This window comes from Phyllostomus discolor, chromosome X (genome assembly GCF_004126475.2).
Source record: "Phyllostomus discolor isolate MPI-MPIP mPhyDis1 chromosome X, mPhyDis1.pri.v3, whole genome shotgun sequence".
Classification (NCBI taxonomy): domain Eukaryota; kingdom Metazoa; phylum Chordata; class Mammalia; order Chiroptera; family Phyllostomidae; genus Phyllostomus; species Phyllostomus discolor.
The window spans coordinates 65,581,557-65,597,507 of NC_050198.1; the positions used below are offsets into that span (position 1 = coordinate 65,581,557).

Sequence of the window (15,951 nt, forward strand, 5' to 3'; positions counted from 1 at the left end):
TGAACTACAACTTAATGTCAATAATTATATAAATATAGTCAATTACTATGTACTACAGTATATAAAAGTTAAATAAAAACATCATATTGCAATGAATGCCATCATATAGAAATAAACAGACTGACCTTCTGGGTCTTAAATATATAAAATAAATTTTAAGCTTTATTTTCTGTCATGAAAATTAGTCAATCTACACAGAAAAAAATACTATGAAGAAAGTAATTTATGTGTAATGATGATAATAATAATATTAATAATACTGTTACAGGGTGCACCCAAGAGGGGGGCCCCAAATAGGCATTTGAAATGGGGTCCAGAACTTAAGGTGTCCAGGAGATTTTGAGATGTCTCCATCCCCCACCCCAGGGTGTGGGTTGGGGGAAGGGACAAATGAAGCAGGGCCATTGAGAGCTGTTTAGCATAGCAACAGCCTTGCAGCTAAGCTCTGGGTTGGTCATTTAACATATCTATAGCCTTTGGCTGGTTGCATAGATATGTTAAGTAGCTGTGATCAGCTCTAAGACAGGGGAACAGAAGTAACTTCCCCACCCAAAAGTAACTTCCCCACCTAGATGTAACTGGGGGGGTGGGTCCCCTGCGTTACAGTGCCTGTGTGGGAGCTCAGAGAGGATTGGCTCCAGCACATGGGGCCACGCCTGCCCAGACTCCTGGTGGCAGCACAGTAAAGCTGGAAGGATACGAGTTCTGGCATTGCGCAGCTCTGAGGAGGAGAACCATGTGCAGCCCTGAGAGAGAAAAGAACCACGCGGACTTGAGGGAGTGGAGACTCCTGCAGCCCTGAAAGAGGGAGAACCACGCGGCAGCCCTGAGGGAGAGAACCACGCGTCTTTAGCAGAGTGGAGACTCCCTTATCCCAGAGAGAGGGAACCACGCTGCCTGGCAGAGTGGGGACGCCCACAGCTTTAGAAGGGGGAACCACCACCTGGTTTTAGCAGAGATCCCGGTGACTCAGCCGAGGGTGCTGGGAACCCAGGGAGGTCTCCCAGTTGAGATCGAGTATTAACTGGGAAGAACCAGAGGACAACCTGAACCATGGACTTCTATTTCCTTTCCTGAGATACGGTACTCTGGACTGGGCAAAGGGGGAAGGAAGGAAGGACTGTGTCTGTTTGTGGGTGTTTTTAGGGACTTTGGGATTTTGGTAAAGACATTAGGTCACTACTTTAAGTTAGTATAGCATTAAATAAACGTTTCCTTTCCTTTTCACAAATCTCTGGCATTGAGAGACGTCTTTCCTCTGGCGGCGGACATAACGGACCCGGGGCCTTCTTTCAATAATAGTATATCATCCCAGGTCCCCCTTGTTGTGTTCTGTAACAATACATCAACTCTATTCATATTGGCAAAATCTGAAATCCTTTTCAATCTTATAAACCACAGTAGGACTGTAATAATAATCTCCCATTATTTACAATGCCTGTATTTAAATACAAGATGAATTTCACTGTAATGGAAAATCAAGCAACAGTGATGAAATTGGATGCATGCTCAAGTCTGATACATAACAGAAGCAAAATTGATTAATTCTTCCCAACCTGGCTTATCTTGAACTTTGGTATATGTTGGGAACCGCCCTGGCTGGTATCAGAAGCTGAAACCCCCACCTAGGCTAAGGCTAAGGGAACGCCCTTGGAACCGTAAGCCAGCAAGGAGACAAAAGCTTATCACCCTGGCAGGAATGCTGCTTCTGCTGCTTTATTCATAACTGAACCCCAAAAAGCTTGGTTGGTTAGCCAAAGAGGGGTAAGATTCCCCACGGGGGGAACGACCTAAGCCAGGCATGATCACTTTGGGAGGCCCCCCAAAAGAAGGATTTGGGGGGCTGCAGCAAAAGGGGGTGATGGACCCTCGCTCCTCGGCTTTGACATAGCCTGAGTTCTCATCTCTGGGAGAAAATCTCCTTATTGCCTTAGTTCCCTTGCGCCAGCTAAGCCTGAAACAATGACAGGGTGGTGCAGCTCTGTGCTGAAAAGGGCGGATTCCCTGGGTGATCGGGCCTAAGAAAGAACATGTAAATTACTGTGAAACCTTCTTTGTTTAGAATGCTCTCAGTTGAATGAGAGGGGTCCAAGGAGGAAGTTAGTTTGTTCCTCAAAGTCTTACAGCTCTTTGACCTGGACTCAATAGACCAGCAGAGTTCCTTGTTTTCTATAGTTCCTTACTTCCCCCTGATAAGTACTATACTTTACCTGAATTATTATGCAAAATGAGCCCAATAAAAGCAGGTATGGACAGTAAATCAGGGCACTCCCCACTGGGGGGGGGTGGCCATTTCATCCCTACTTTCCCACAGAAACTAGTTTGTCTCTGTGCATGTTTGGTTCTCGTGAGTTTTTCGACAAGCCATCCACAGCGTTCTGTGATCACTGCTGGCCAGTGACCCACGCGCAACAGGTATAGTTTTAATTATTATTATATTAGCCGGCAGCCAACCTTTTGGGGACTTGTATGGGATTTCAAAAGACATATGAAAGGGAAGAAAGCAAGAAACAAAGAATTTAGAAAGTAAGGGTTGACACAAAATGGCAGAGAAGGAAGTTTCTGGGATTGGAACTTCCACAATACAATCAGTGAGCTAGAAACAGTGATCTAAATGAACTATTTCAAAAGTCTAGAACCTGACTAAATACTTATAGCAAGGTGTTTCATGAAGAAAGACACTTCTGTTCTCTAATAAGAAAATGACATGCATGAAACAGATACCATATTCCATTCTTCATTACCACTGTGAGGTTATAGTCTTTGAGTTCCTCTAGGGTAGGGGTTCCCAGTACTGGTCCATGTACTGTTAGGAACGAGGCTGCAAAGCAGGAGGTAAGTGGTGGGCAAGCAAAGCTTCATCTGTGTTTACAACTGCTCCCCATTGCTCGCATTACCACCTAAGCTCCGCCTCTGGTCAGATCAGCAGTAGCATTACATTCTCAAAGAAGCATACAATGCAATACAGAAGAAGAATACAATACAATACAGTACAATAGGCTTGAACCCTACTGTGAACTACACATGTGAGAGATGTAGGTTGCACACTCCTTGTGAGAATCTAACGCCTGATGATCTGAGGTGGAGCTGAGGCAGTGATGCCAGTATTGGGGAGCGGCTGCAAATACAGATTATCAGTAGAAGAGAAGTTTGACTGCACAGAGACCATAATAAATCAATTGCTTATGGACTCATATCAAAACCCTATCAGTGAGTGGCAAGTGACAATTAAGCTGCATGTGGTGGTGGGCTTTAAGTCAGAATCCAACACTTATTTCAGTCCATGCGTGGCTCACCCATTATTTCATTTACCACTCTCATACATGCCTCTTTCCTACACTGTGCACTTGTCTCAGTCACAGTTGTGGTAAGCCCACATACTAACCCTAGCATGTGCTGAGTTGTATAATTATTGCAGTATATATTACAATGTAATAATAATAATAGAAATAAACTGCATAATAAATGTAATGTGCTTAGATCATCCCCAAACCATACCCCCACCCTGGTCCACAGAAGAATTATCTTCCACAAAACCAGTCCCTGGTGGCAAAAAAATTGGGGACCACTGCTATAAACCATTATGTTACAGGGTGCAGCCAAGAGGGGGGACCCCAAATGGGCATTTGAAATGGGGTCCAGAACTTAAGGTGTCCAGGAGATTTTGGGATGTCTCCATCCCCCCGCCCAGGGTGTGGGTTGGGGGAGGGGACAGATGGAGCAGGGCCATTGAGAGCTGTTTAGCAAAGTAACAGCCTTGCAGCTAAGCTCTGGCGTGGTCATTTGGCACATCTATAACCTTTGACTGGTTGCATAGATATGTTAAGTGGCTGTGGTCGGCTCTAAGCCAGGGGAATGGAGGTGACTTCCCCACCCAGATGTGGCTGGGGGGGTGGGTCCCCTGAGTTGCAGCGCCTGCATGGGAGCTCAGAGAGGATTGGCTCCAGGACATGGGGCCACGCCTGCCAAGACTCATGATGGCAGCCCAGTAAAGCTGGAAGGATCCGAGTTCTGGCATATGAAGCTGAGTGTGGGAGGAGTCAGAAATGAGGCTGCAGAGGAAGATTGGCCTCGAGGATATAAAACCCAGATTTGGCGGCCATTGAGGAGGAGAGCCATGCGTAGCCCTGAGAGAGGGAGAACCACGCGGCAGCCCTGGAGGAGAGAACCACGCTGCCTGGCAGAGTGGGGACCCCCCACAGCTTTAGAAGGGGGAACCACCACCTGGTTTTAGCAGAGATCCCGGTGACTCAGCTGAGGGTGCCAGGAACCCAGGGAGGTCTCCCAGTGGAGATGGAGTACTAACTGGGAAGAACCAGAGGACTGCCTAAGCCATGGACTTCTATTTCCTTTCTTGAGATATGGTACTCTGGACTGGGCAAAGGGGGAAGGAAGGAAGGAAGGACTGTGTGTGGGTGTTTTAAGCAACTTTGGGATTTTGACAGACATTAGGTCACTACTTTAAGTTAGTATAGCATTAAATAAACATTTCCTTTTCACGAATCTCTGGCATTGAGAGACGTCTTTCCTAGGGCGGCGGACATAACGGACCCGGGGCCTTCTTTCAATAATAGTATATCATCCCAGGCCCCCCTTGTTGTGTTCTGTAACAATATCATTATATTTTATAGAAAAAAATTGAAGTAAATACCAAGGTTTCATTTCCAGAATATTTCTGATGTAGGTAAATTATCCAATTGTTTTGTAATTTTTTTTTCTGTTAATGGGATGTTTCATGAGGAATGTTATTAAGGAAAACAACTAATCAGTTTGGTAACTTGCATAATTTTTATTACTGGGAAACTAAGTTAAAAAGATGAACATTTTTAAAGGACAGAAATATATCAATTCCACATATTTTAAACTTTCCATCTAAATTTTAAGTTGTTTTTTTTTCTTTTTTGTTGTTTTTTAATTGTTATTCAAGTACAGTTGTCTCCATTTTCCTGCCACCACATTTTCCCACCCCATCCATCCCCACCTCCCACCCTCAATCTTACCCCTCTTTGGCTTTGTCTGTGAGTCCTTTATATGTGTTCCTGACAACCTTTGCCCCATTTCCCCCTTTTATCACCACTCCCCTCCCCTCTGGTTACTGTCAGTTTGTTCTTTATTTCACTGTCTCTGGTTATATTTTGCTTGCTTATTTGTTTTGTTGATTAGGTTCTAATCAATTTTAAGTTTTAAATGTGAATAAAAAGTATCAGAGAATGAATCAAGCTTAAAATAGAATTTTAGGTCACAATGTGAAATGTGTTATTTTGTTTCTCTTCCCCCTGTAGGTAACCTGTTAACTCTTCTTCAGGATGTAATCTCCATAGTAGGTGATATACCTTTTTTTTTTACACTGTTCAGCTATATGAAATATTTAACACATTCAGTGGACTTAGATGTATTCTGGTTCTGGATACCATTTTATGACTGAGTTACAAGCTTAAGTGCCAGTGCTTAGTAGTTTCTATTTGCAAATAAGGTTAGGAATAAAAGTCATTCTCTCACACATGTAACAGAGAATGACTACTTATACCACCTATTGCTTAATGAGTTAGCTACCTCTAATCCCATGTTGCAAGTGGCCATCACAGCCAATGCTTTAATATACCTATTTTTTACATACATACATACATACTAAACTTCATAGACAAAGATGTAGTATAAGATGGGACACTGATGTTTTCATGCCCATAAGTTTCTGAATAAAGGAGGAAGGAGGTTAAGAGGACAAAGGAGAGACACAGAGCTACTTATCTCCCTCTACTCTCCTTCAGCTACAAATCGAAAGTATGTCAAGAGAAGAAAATGAAAAAAATGTAGGTATCCAAGGCACAGTTTGAGACTAACATGGGCAGTCCAAGGAATCCACCAGAAGGCTATTTGTATGGTGGACTAAGGGGCCTCCTGGAAGAGAAATCTCCTGCCTAACAAAAGGGCAGCATGTATCAGAGGATCAGGCTGTGTCCATCAAACAAACCTTGCATTATGGAAAGGATTGGGGTGATTTCTGAGTACAGCATATTTATTTCATGGATGTGTCTCCAGGCCTGGTCTACCCACATAGTCATGTGTATGGGTGCTGTGGAAAGGAAAGCAATGTGATAAGCACTGCTTGGGTACAATCTAATCAAGTATGTTTAAAAAGGAGAAAAGGAAAGAAACATATATCTACACTTTGCCACAGAACAGCCCATACCCTCGGCAGCTAGAGGGACTCAGTATACACCAGCTGTGCCCAATGGGAGTCTCCTCCCCTATTCCCACACTTGTCTCTCTGAGAAGGTTCCAAACAGAAAATGAGGAAAATCACCCCACAGCTACTATAGGGAATCCAACACAAATCGTGGGATTTTTAAATTATTACCCGAAACACCTAGAAACATCTAATCTAGGGGCTTTAAAAAAGAGATAAATTTCTGCAAGAGCAAGAAAAACAACTTTTGACTTTAGTTACCTTCTTGATAACTACCATTGCATATATACATATATTCTCTAAATAATTTGCAAAGATGAGTTCAGACACCCTCTACACTGCAAGGGAAAAGCTGTTCATAATAGCAGAAGCTAGCACTGGTGATTTTTGAAATACAACTTAGATTCTAACAAACTGGGGTCTGATAGACAAATATGCCCTTCCATTTCTCCCTCCCACTACTCTTGATTACTACTGAGCAGTTTCTTTCAAATATATCAAGATCTGTGTTTTAAAGATCAATTCTGGATCAGTATGAAAGTTTCATGCTTGAAAATGTCAATGAACTGAATTTCACAAGGAAAACAACAAAGAGGAAAGCAATAACTATGTTACCAAATGAGCCCATTTTTCTTCATCTTTTATGCATCACAGATTCACTTTCTGAACACTGTCCCTGCTATCAGAAAGGAATCTCTCCTAACAGATCATGGACTTTTAACTACTTTTTACATTTCTGCAATTACTCTATAATACTTCTAAAAGTTTATTTCCTTTAAATGTTAATTGCACCATTAAAGGTTAGTTAAGTGAAAGTATTGAACCATAATGACCTTTCCTTCTTGACAAAACATAACCTTTACTTTTTGTGTTATATCTCATTAAGTCATTTGTGTAGCAGGAGAGCAGAGTTAGGTTCACTGTGATAATTCCCTACGAATATGGATAGGGGTCAATATTTCTTTTAAAATTTTATTATTTATTATTTTTATTTTTAATTACTTCTTTAAGATATCATGTTTATTTTATTTTATTTTTTATTTAATCTTTTTTGTATTTTTCCACTATCATGTAGTCCCCTTTTACCCCCCACCCCCTGAAATCACCACACTACAGTCCTTGTCCATGAGTCCTTTTTCCTTTTTGCTCCATCCTTCCACCCCTAACCTCCCCCACCCCAGATTATTTATTCTTTTTAAAATACATTATAGCATATATACAAAATTATATATAATATATATGCATATAATAATGTGCTTTTATTTTTAATACTCACCTGAGGGTATGTTTTTATTGATTTTAGAGAGAGGAAGAGAGAGAGAAACATTGATGTGAGAGACACCAGTTGGTTCCCTCCTGTATGTGCCCTGACCAGGGATCAAGCCCTCAACTTAAGTATGTTCCCTGACTGGGGATTGAACCTGCAACCTTTTGGTGGATGGGGTGATGCCCTAACAAACTTAACCAACTGGCCATGACTAAAACAGGATGATTTTTAGTTATGTTAACATTTTTTTTCTGAAAATTCAGATAAGAAATATTTACCCAAAGTCTTGGCTAAGTCCCTGTGATATTAACACAAACCTTCCCCATTTCACTTGGTCAAAAGCTCAAACCCTTAACTATTATATGTTCTTCAACACTTGTAAGACATATTTCATAAATTAAGTGTGTGTACTTAATGTTCCGATATCACATTCATATGTTCCTCTTCTTTACTTTGAGTTAAATGGAAAAAAAAAACTTTGATGCTACATCTAGTTCTATACTTATTTTGTGTTTCATCCATCCAGTCGGCTAATATATACTGGCTGCCAACTATGTGATTATCACCATATTAATCACTGGAGAGCTGATCCTCACAAAGATTATAGGTACAAAGGGCCATGCATATACTTGCCTACAACATGGAAACCATAATCAACATATGACTGACAGTAATTTGAGTTGTGGTTTATCCAAAATGCATTTCTTGTCAGGTGATCATGCTATAATTCTCTCCTTTTGGTTTGAAATTCCTAACATTTTTGTAACTCTTAAAATAGACTCCCTGAGCTCAGCAGAGTATATTAAAATGCTGCTTAGCTGGACAAAAATTCAGAGGGAGATTTTCTAGCCCTCTTCAGGGAGCCACTCTTTTCAAAAAATGTTACTTGACAAAAGGACATACGAGCTTGAAAACCTGATGAGAAAATTTGACCTTGGAATATAACCACTATATGTTACAAAGAAGCAGCCTTGAAAAAACTTTCCTACCTATTTAATCTTCAACTTTGCTCAGGAAAGAAAACTTTTCCTAAAGAAACTACACTAAACTCTGAGACTTAGTATTAACTAACTCAGTTCCTAGAAGGTTTATTGACTCTTCTAGGATCAGTATCAACTCAGTGTCAATGCCAAATGAATAGCTCCAGCCCTCACTACTCTTATCCATCTTCAACTTCCATGTTTCTATATAAAAGTCCCACCCAGATGCCCCATCATTTACTCAAGTTAACAAATCTAAAGAATCCATCCTCACTCAGACCCGTCCTCTTACCAGCTTCTCCTAATGGCCTCATTCTTCCAATAAGACTGGAATCCTATTCACCTTCTCAGCTTGTAAACTGGCAATGATCACTCAGTCGCAAGTTCTGATGGATCCTCTCAGCAAAATCTCTTTTGGGTTTAACCTTTCATTTGACATTCTATAGCCAAAAATCTGGGCTACGGAAATCGCATGGTATCAAAACATTTCTTAATATAAATCCAGTTAAATTATCCAAAGTGTTCTAGTTCTGTACTAGACTAATAGAATTCACAGACATATTTGCAATTTCTTTAATTATAAAAGGAAGAAAAATGTGACTACTTTGTACATAAAAAATTTGACTCCCATTAAAGTCATGATTCTATTTGCAGAACAAATGTATTGTTTACTAAAATAATTTTTATGATTTACACTTAATCTAAAAATAATTACTGAAAGTATTCCTTTGATGCTAATTTAGTTTTTTTGTCCTGCTTTACACTCAAAAATAAAAATCAGAAATCATATTAAAATTTAAAGGTGATTTTAAGAAATAAAAAATATATAGTGCAGAATGAATGACTCACTATGAACATTGAATAGCATATTGTATGTGTATGCCCATGTCTAAATATAATATACTCTTCCTACATGTAAGTGGTATCCATGTTATTAATATTCTTTTATAAATTATACATGTTCATGTATTTAAATTAACATATATCAAATAAAACATAAAATATGTTTTCAATACAAGAGGCCAAATTGATATTCTCACATATAGGTGTACAATATACTGTGTATGTTATATTCTACTTTCTTTCAAACTGCCACAAACAAATGCAAAGATGCATTACTATAAAGTATTATATATAGATGTTTCCAAAGCTGAATCCTAACTTGACAGTCAAGACACTTATCTAGGGTAACTATAGAGGGTTCTTTTGTTTTTTTCTTTTCCTTTTTTAAAATTTTAATTGTTGTTCAAGTACAGTTTTCTGCCTTTTACTCCCATTCCAGCCCACCCCTCCCAAACCCTCCCCACCTTCCGCCTGTAGGGTAACTACAGAGTTTGAAGAGCACAACTAACTTTGTATGGACTACCCCAAAAGACAATCTGGAAATTTCACCCAAGTATAGAGGGGTATATGCTAAAAGTATACCCAATCATTTCTGCTTTAAGAAGTCAGTGTTTCTCTTCCATGAGTTTAATTTAGGTATATGAAATGATACAATTCCATGCAGGCTATGAAAACTAGCATACTAACAGAAGGTCCATGTAATTCAAAGAAATATGTTACATCAGAATGCCACACTGCAGATTCAAAGACACTTCCCGTGTCTAGAAAAACAATCCACACACAAACACATATGTTAGCTTCTATTTCTGAGGTCATTATAGTCCCAATAAGTCATTTCAATTAGTTCAAATGGTTTGTACTAGAAACTGTCATACATGATTGACTATCATTAAGTAAGTACTCTTTATATTTGGTAATCAAAAACAAACAAATTATACAGTTATCCTGTACATTAAAGAATCAGAAAGTCAATATGAAATTTTCATAATACACTGGACATTTTGACACATCATGTATCCAGGTCAAGCTAACAACATATTTTTAAACTAAGTAGCAACAAAACTTAGCATCTGTGAAAATTAAAATACGCTGATGTGAACATGGTGGCAGACTAGTGGTGTCAAACACGTTTCTCCTAACTTCCCAATAAAAGAGTCATTGAGAGATACTTTAGAAAAGACTTATTTTTCTAGATGAGTAGATACCCCAGTCAACTGAGTAGTCATATTGAGTATAGACTGTCAATTTACAGAGCACATAAAACTCTTTCAAAATACCTTTACATGAAAAGATAGCTGCCAAGAAATTAAGAAAAACTCCCATCATTTCCCCTGCTTCCTCAAGTTAAAAAAAAAAAAAAAAAGATAGCACTAGTCTAGAGATATAACTAAATGCTGAAGGCCAAGACTGTCATGGGAACATCTACCAATTTCTACCTCTACTGGTCTACAATTTATAGCATTAATGGGTCTCAAACATAAGATGGTACATAAAGCATAGACTTTTCACAAGATGAGAGGACAAATTTAGTTCATTATATAAATCTTAACTCCCAAAAGATAATATCCTCGGTAAATGGCTTACCCTGAAGAAAAAACAAAGCCTACTGACAGAGAAAAATAGTACTGAATCTTGTCTCCTTTTGCTTTGACTCTGGGATTGAGGATAAGGCTTGGCTTCTCCTCTGAAATCCTGTAACTGCAAGACATCCTCTATATGAGTTTTTGGCCAGAATTTAAACTATGCAGTTGTAAAAAATCATGCTGACACTTTAAAGTGATTATTCTTTGGTAGTGCTCCCAGGCACCTGGCAGTAATTCATACAAATTTCCAAGAAGGAAAGTACTTTTAAACTTCAGTTTTAAAGTATTTCCACAGGTAAATATTCAGTAATCATTAGTTTACAATAAAAAAATACAGATAACACAGGAAAAAGCAAACATTAGTAAGATTCAGCAAAAACAAACAACAGAATTAGGCCTGTAAAGATGTAAGATATACACCCTGGCTGGTGTGGTTCACTGCATCAGCACCAGCCTGTGAACCAAAGATTCTCCAATTTGATTGATTCCCAGTCAGAGCACATACCTGGGTTGCAGGCTGGGTCCCCGGTTGGGGGTGCATAAGAGGTAACCACATGTTGATGTTTCTCTCCCTCTCTTTCTTCCCAGGACTAATACTGATTTCTTGTATTGGGCCAGTCAGGGCCATTTTTCAGCTGGTCATCATCATCAAGATAATGACGCCTCACACTGGCAATGTCTAGACACATTCTTCAGTTTACTTTTCCTCCACAGGCTCAGTAATAATCCCCAAGGCTTAAACTCATCTATTTCAGACTATTTTTAAAAAGGAAAAATAATTGCTGTCTTTTTGTGGACCCTTTCCAAATATCCCATAAAGAATTGTCAACTGAGTTTAAACAGAATGAGGCAAAAGACAATCAAATGATCCTGGACAAATGTTATGCTTACATATGCATGTACACCATAAATTAAGAGGAGTTAGTCAAACAAAAATTGAATAAATCCTATAACAAATCACAAATTTTGTTTGAAATATTTTCCCCTCAAAGTAGCATTCAAATTATGTGTGAAAATAGCCCATAAAGTACATTTGGCCTGGGGCGTTGCGTTTCAAACAGATGTAAAGCCACAACAGTCTTCCCTGAAATCCTCAAAAATTTATTGTTTTTCCTAATTAGTGGCATGTGATAATGTTTATGTATAAACATTCATTGAGAAAATTTTACCACTACTCTACTATCAAATAAAAGCAATGAATTAGATTATATGTAGACAGGATCTGGAATATACAACAATGCCATCTTTCACAAAAATGAAATGAGTATTAATTATCATATAGAAGGAAGTTTATCAATATTGGGAGACCAAATACATTTGTTACCCCAGGACTTCATTTTGGCTGGTTAGGTGGAGTGTACCACTTTGGGGAAGTTGGGCTACATTTCAGATGCAATCCTACTCTAACCAGTCACTCCTACATAGCTAATGACTCCATCAGCAACTAATTATGCATCCTCTCAAGGCTGGCCCTTTTCATGACACTTGACCTGTTTGCCCTTCTGAGGAGACCTGGGCATAAGAGCATAGGGAGGGAGTCCTTATGTATAGGATATACGGGAGATATCTGGTAAACATTTCCAAACTCCTGATCACATAAGCTGAACCCTTCTTTGTGGTATGTCCCCTGTCCGATGCAGAAGCAGCCTTCACATTATACACACCCCATGGAGCACCTCCTGTCTTTACAGGAGTTCGGATAACCTTCGTGGATTTACAGCAACTAATAATAAAAGCTTCCCTATGTGTGATGCTATTCATCAGCCACTGAAATTCTCTTCATCTAGAAGTAGCCACAATTTTGTTTTAGAATTATATACAATATAAAACTTACATAAACTGGATCTACTGGCTGCCCCCTTGGGCTCTAGTGTGCCTAAAACACTGCTTGCATGAACCTTGGCTAATGGAGACCAATAATTCTGTGCCTGAAGCCCAGTCCCCAAAACAGGCAGTTGAGGCTCAGGGAAACTGAGCACTTTTCACCTCTCAATACTAAAGAACTCTCAGATCACAGTAATCTATGACAGAAATGTTTAGGACTGGCAGAAATGCCTACCACTAATCGTGACTCCATATCAGTATTACACTGATGCTGTGGGGAATCATTGTGCTTATTTTCATAAAGATCTTTAGTGCAGTAAAGGAGATTTGGGATACTCCTCAGAGATCCTTGAGAGGGAACACAGAACTACACAATCACAAAGCAGAAATCCATAAACCTGACACTAAGCTTAACATGGACTGCTCACCCTCTCAAAGCAGCCCTACAGAAAGGATCAGTCTAACAACTTCACAATGTGTAATTTAAAATAGCACCAAATCACATCATATGATAATATTTTTCATATAGCTGGAACACACTGTATCCTATATCTGAGTGGTTCTAAGCAAACTAAAAGAAATGACTAAAACAGGGAATGCTTATATACAGATCAAAATATCAGTCACATATGAAAAGATCATTTTCAAAAATTATTCCAAAAAGCTATAAATAGCATAGTACACATGAACAGACAAAGAACATAGAGAATTATCAGGATGGTATAGAAAGTAGGGTGTGTTTTTAGCACTATTTCAGGGTGGTATAGAAAGGAGTGAGTTTTACGTTCAGAAAGAAATGAAAGACATCTAAGAGATGGAAGGACATGTACAAAGGCCTGGAGAAAATCAAAGGCAAGTCAGGTACAGATTATTCAAAATCAAAACTTGGAGAAATTCACGTTTGACATTAACTAGAGATCCTCTACAGTATTTGAAATAAACCAGTCAGAGAAAGACAAATACCATATGATTCACTCATATGTGGAATCTAACAAACAAACTGAACTAACATGCAAAACAGATAAAAGACTCATAGATGGAGAACAGATGAAAGTTAATGGGGGAGGTGTTAGGGGGTGGAAGGATTGAGCAAAAAATGAAAAAGGACTCATGGGCATGGACAACAGTGTGGTTATTGCTGGGGTCAGAGGGTATAAGGGGACTCAATGGTAATGGGAACATATAAGAAAGATTACATATTAAAATAAATAAAACAAACTGAAAACAAAAAATATAAATCAAAAACATATGGCAATCATTGCTATTGCTCCTTTAAGGAAGAAAATCAATTAATGGAAGATAAAGAAAACCTAGTTGAATCTAGTGAGGTTCACTGGACTGGAGGCAGTCTAGAGATGAAAAGACCAGCTAGCAAACAATAGTTCAAGAGTAGTAAACAGTATGGAGCAGTAGTAGAAGTACTGAAGTGATGAGAGATTAAGTCTAGTCGTGAGTGAATGGGAGGTTAAGAGTGGATAAATCTTCAGTGAAAGGATCAGTAAGAATGCATGATGAACTAGATGAGTCTCAGGCAGGGTCAAAGAAGAGAGAAGGAATAGAAAGAATTTTATGATATAAGGAAGGTATGTCTTTATTTAGAGGAAGAAACAAGCACATGAGTTCTCTTTGGGACACTCTTTCAAGTGATGGTTGAATGTTCAAGTGGAGAGTTAATTTATCTTTCATATAAACGACTAGAGAAAGTGAGAGGTTAAGGCTAAGTAGATCTCCAAGGGACTCATCAATATTTGTGTTCTATTTGCTTAGCATTTTATAGTTTGCAAGTGATTTCTAAAATGCTCATATTTAATTTTTATAACAGCAAGCACATCCCCCCAATGTTTAATAGGCAAGAAATTTAATGCTAAGATAAGTGACTTCACCAGACTGCACAGGGTATAAGAAACTGAAACCCAAACACAATGCTTTTATCACTACACTGACAGCAGTATTTTAAGAATAAATCACTGAAGAGTAGAAACTCCAAAGAGATAGTGTAGCAATTAGTCATAACCACTCAAGGAAGAAAAGCAGACACCTTAGTTGCTTTTCCTGAGAAGCAATTAATTTTTCAAATCTGTTCAGCTATGCACATCTTAAAATATTATAAAATGAAAGCCAAAATATATCCTCTTATTTTTCTGACAAAGCTGAAAGACTTGGTTTCATTAATAAGGGCCAATCACTCTCCATCCTTCATATTGGATAAAGTAAATGATGACCATATTAGTATTTGAACTATACTTTCATTTTGCTAAAATGCTGTTTATTAATACACAAATAGAATCCAATGTTCCTTATATTACATTAAGTAAAAGTAAGTCTATTTCTTGGCACCAGTTATATACTTCACAACACAAATGGTAATGAATGTCAATGAAGACATGTATAATGTCTTCTAATACTGGAAGGAGACACTTTAAAAGGATAATTTAATTTCTACTCTAACTTCTGGTGATGGACATTGCACAAATTGCTTAATTAGTAAACATTTTGTGGCCACTTTTTACTCCTGTCCAACAGGAAACTCCAGAACCTATTCACCCATCTGCACACTACAGGAGGGAAAAATACAGGTCAAACAATAGGGGTAAAAAAAGAAATCAATGAACTGGGCTTAATATGAACTGATTTGTGATCCCATATTGGCTGAGTGATATAATCCTTTTTAAGCCTCAGTTTCTCCTTCCATGAAATAAAGGAAGTGAATAAGATAATTATAAATTTTACTTTAGCCTTAACTTTTGATGGTCTCTAACTGCATAAACAGGATACAAGGACAAAATTAAATTTGAGTACAAATTAGCATTTGGAAAAGAATGGTCACACCTTAGTGAGTACCTCATAGAAGACATGTTTCCACAATTGGAAGAGAAGGAAAAAGACCTTTTAAGTATTGCACCAGGAATCATATCTGCTTTCATCTATATGCTTTCTTACCATTCCTAAGAAGTCATCTTGCTTGTAATCCTTCATGTAAAGCCCGACCTTGCAGGTTTCACCCATCTCACAAGTGTCCCCACACCTCGCTGTAACAGAGCAGTCCCACCTTCCTTTTCTGACGAACAAAAGCAGTCCTGCAGCCACATTTCACACTGTTATCTAAGCTTATTAGCCTCTAAGTATTGATTATATGTTGTGATTCTTTATTAGAACAAATATGCAATGTAGACATTATACCATAACTAATCATTCAGAATGGATCACATCATTTCTAATTCACTCTTTAATATGACAAATTCTTCTCCCACCAAACCTTAGACAAAG

General features: G+C 38.4%; 1 protein-coding gene across 4 annotated transcripts in view; it reads right to left on the reverse strand.

Moving 5' to 3' along the window:
• Nucleotides 1-15,951, reverse strand: part of DIAPH2 (diaphanous related formin 2) — a 914,500-nt gene that overhangs the window by 508,733 nt on the left and 389,816 nt on the right. The window lies entirely within an intron of this gene.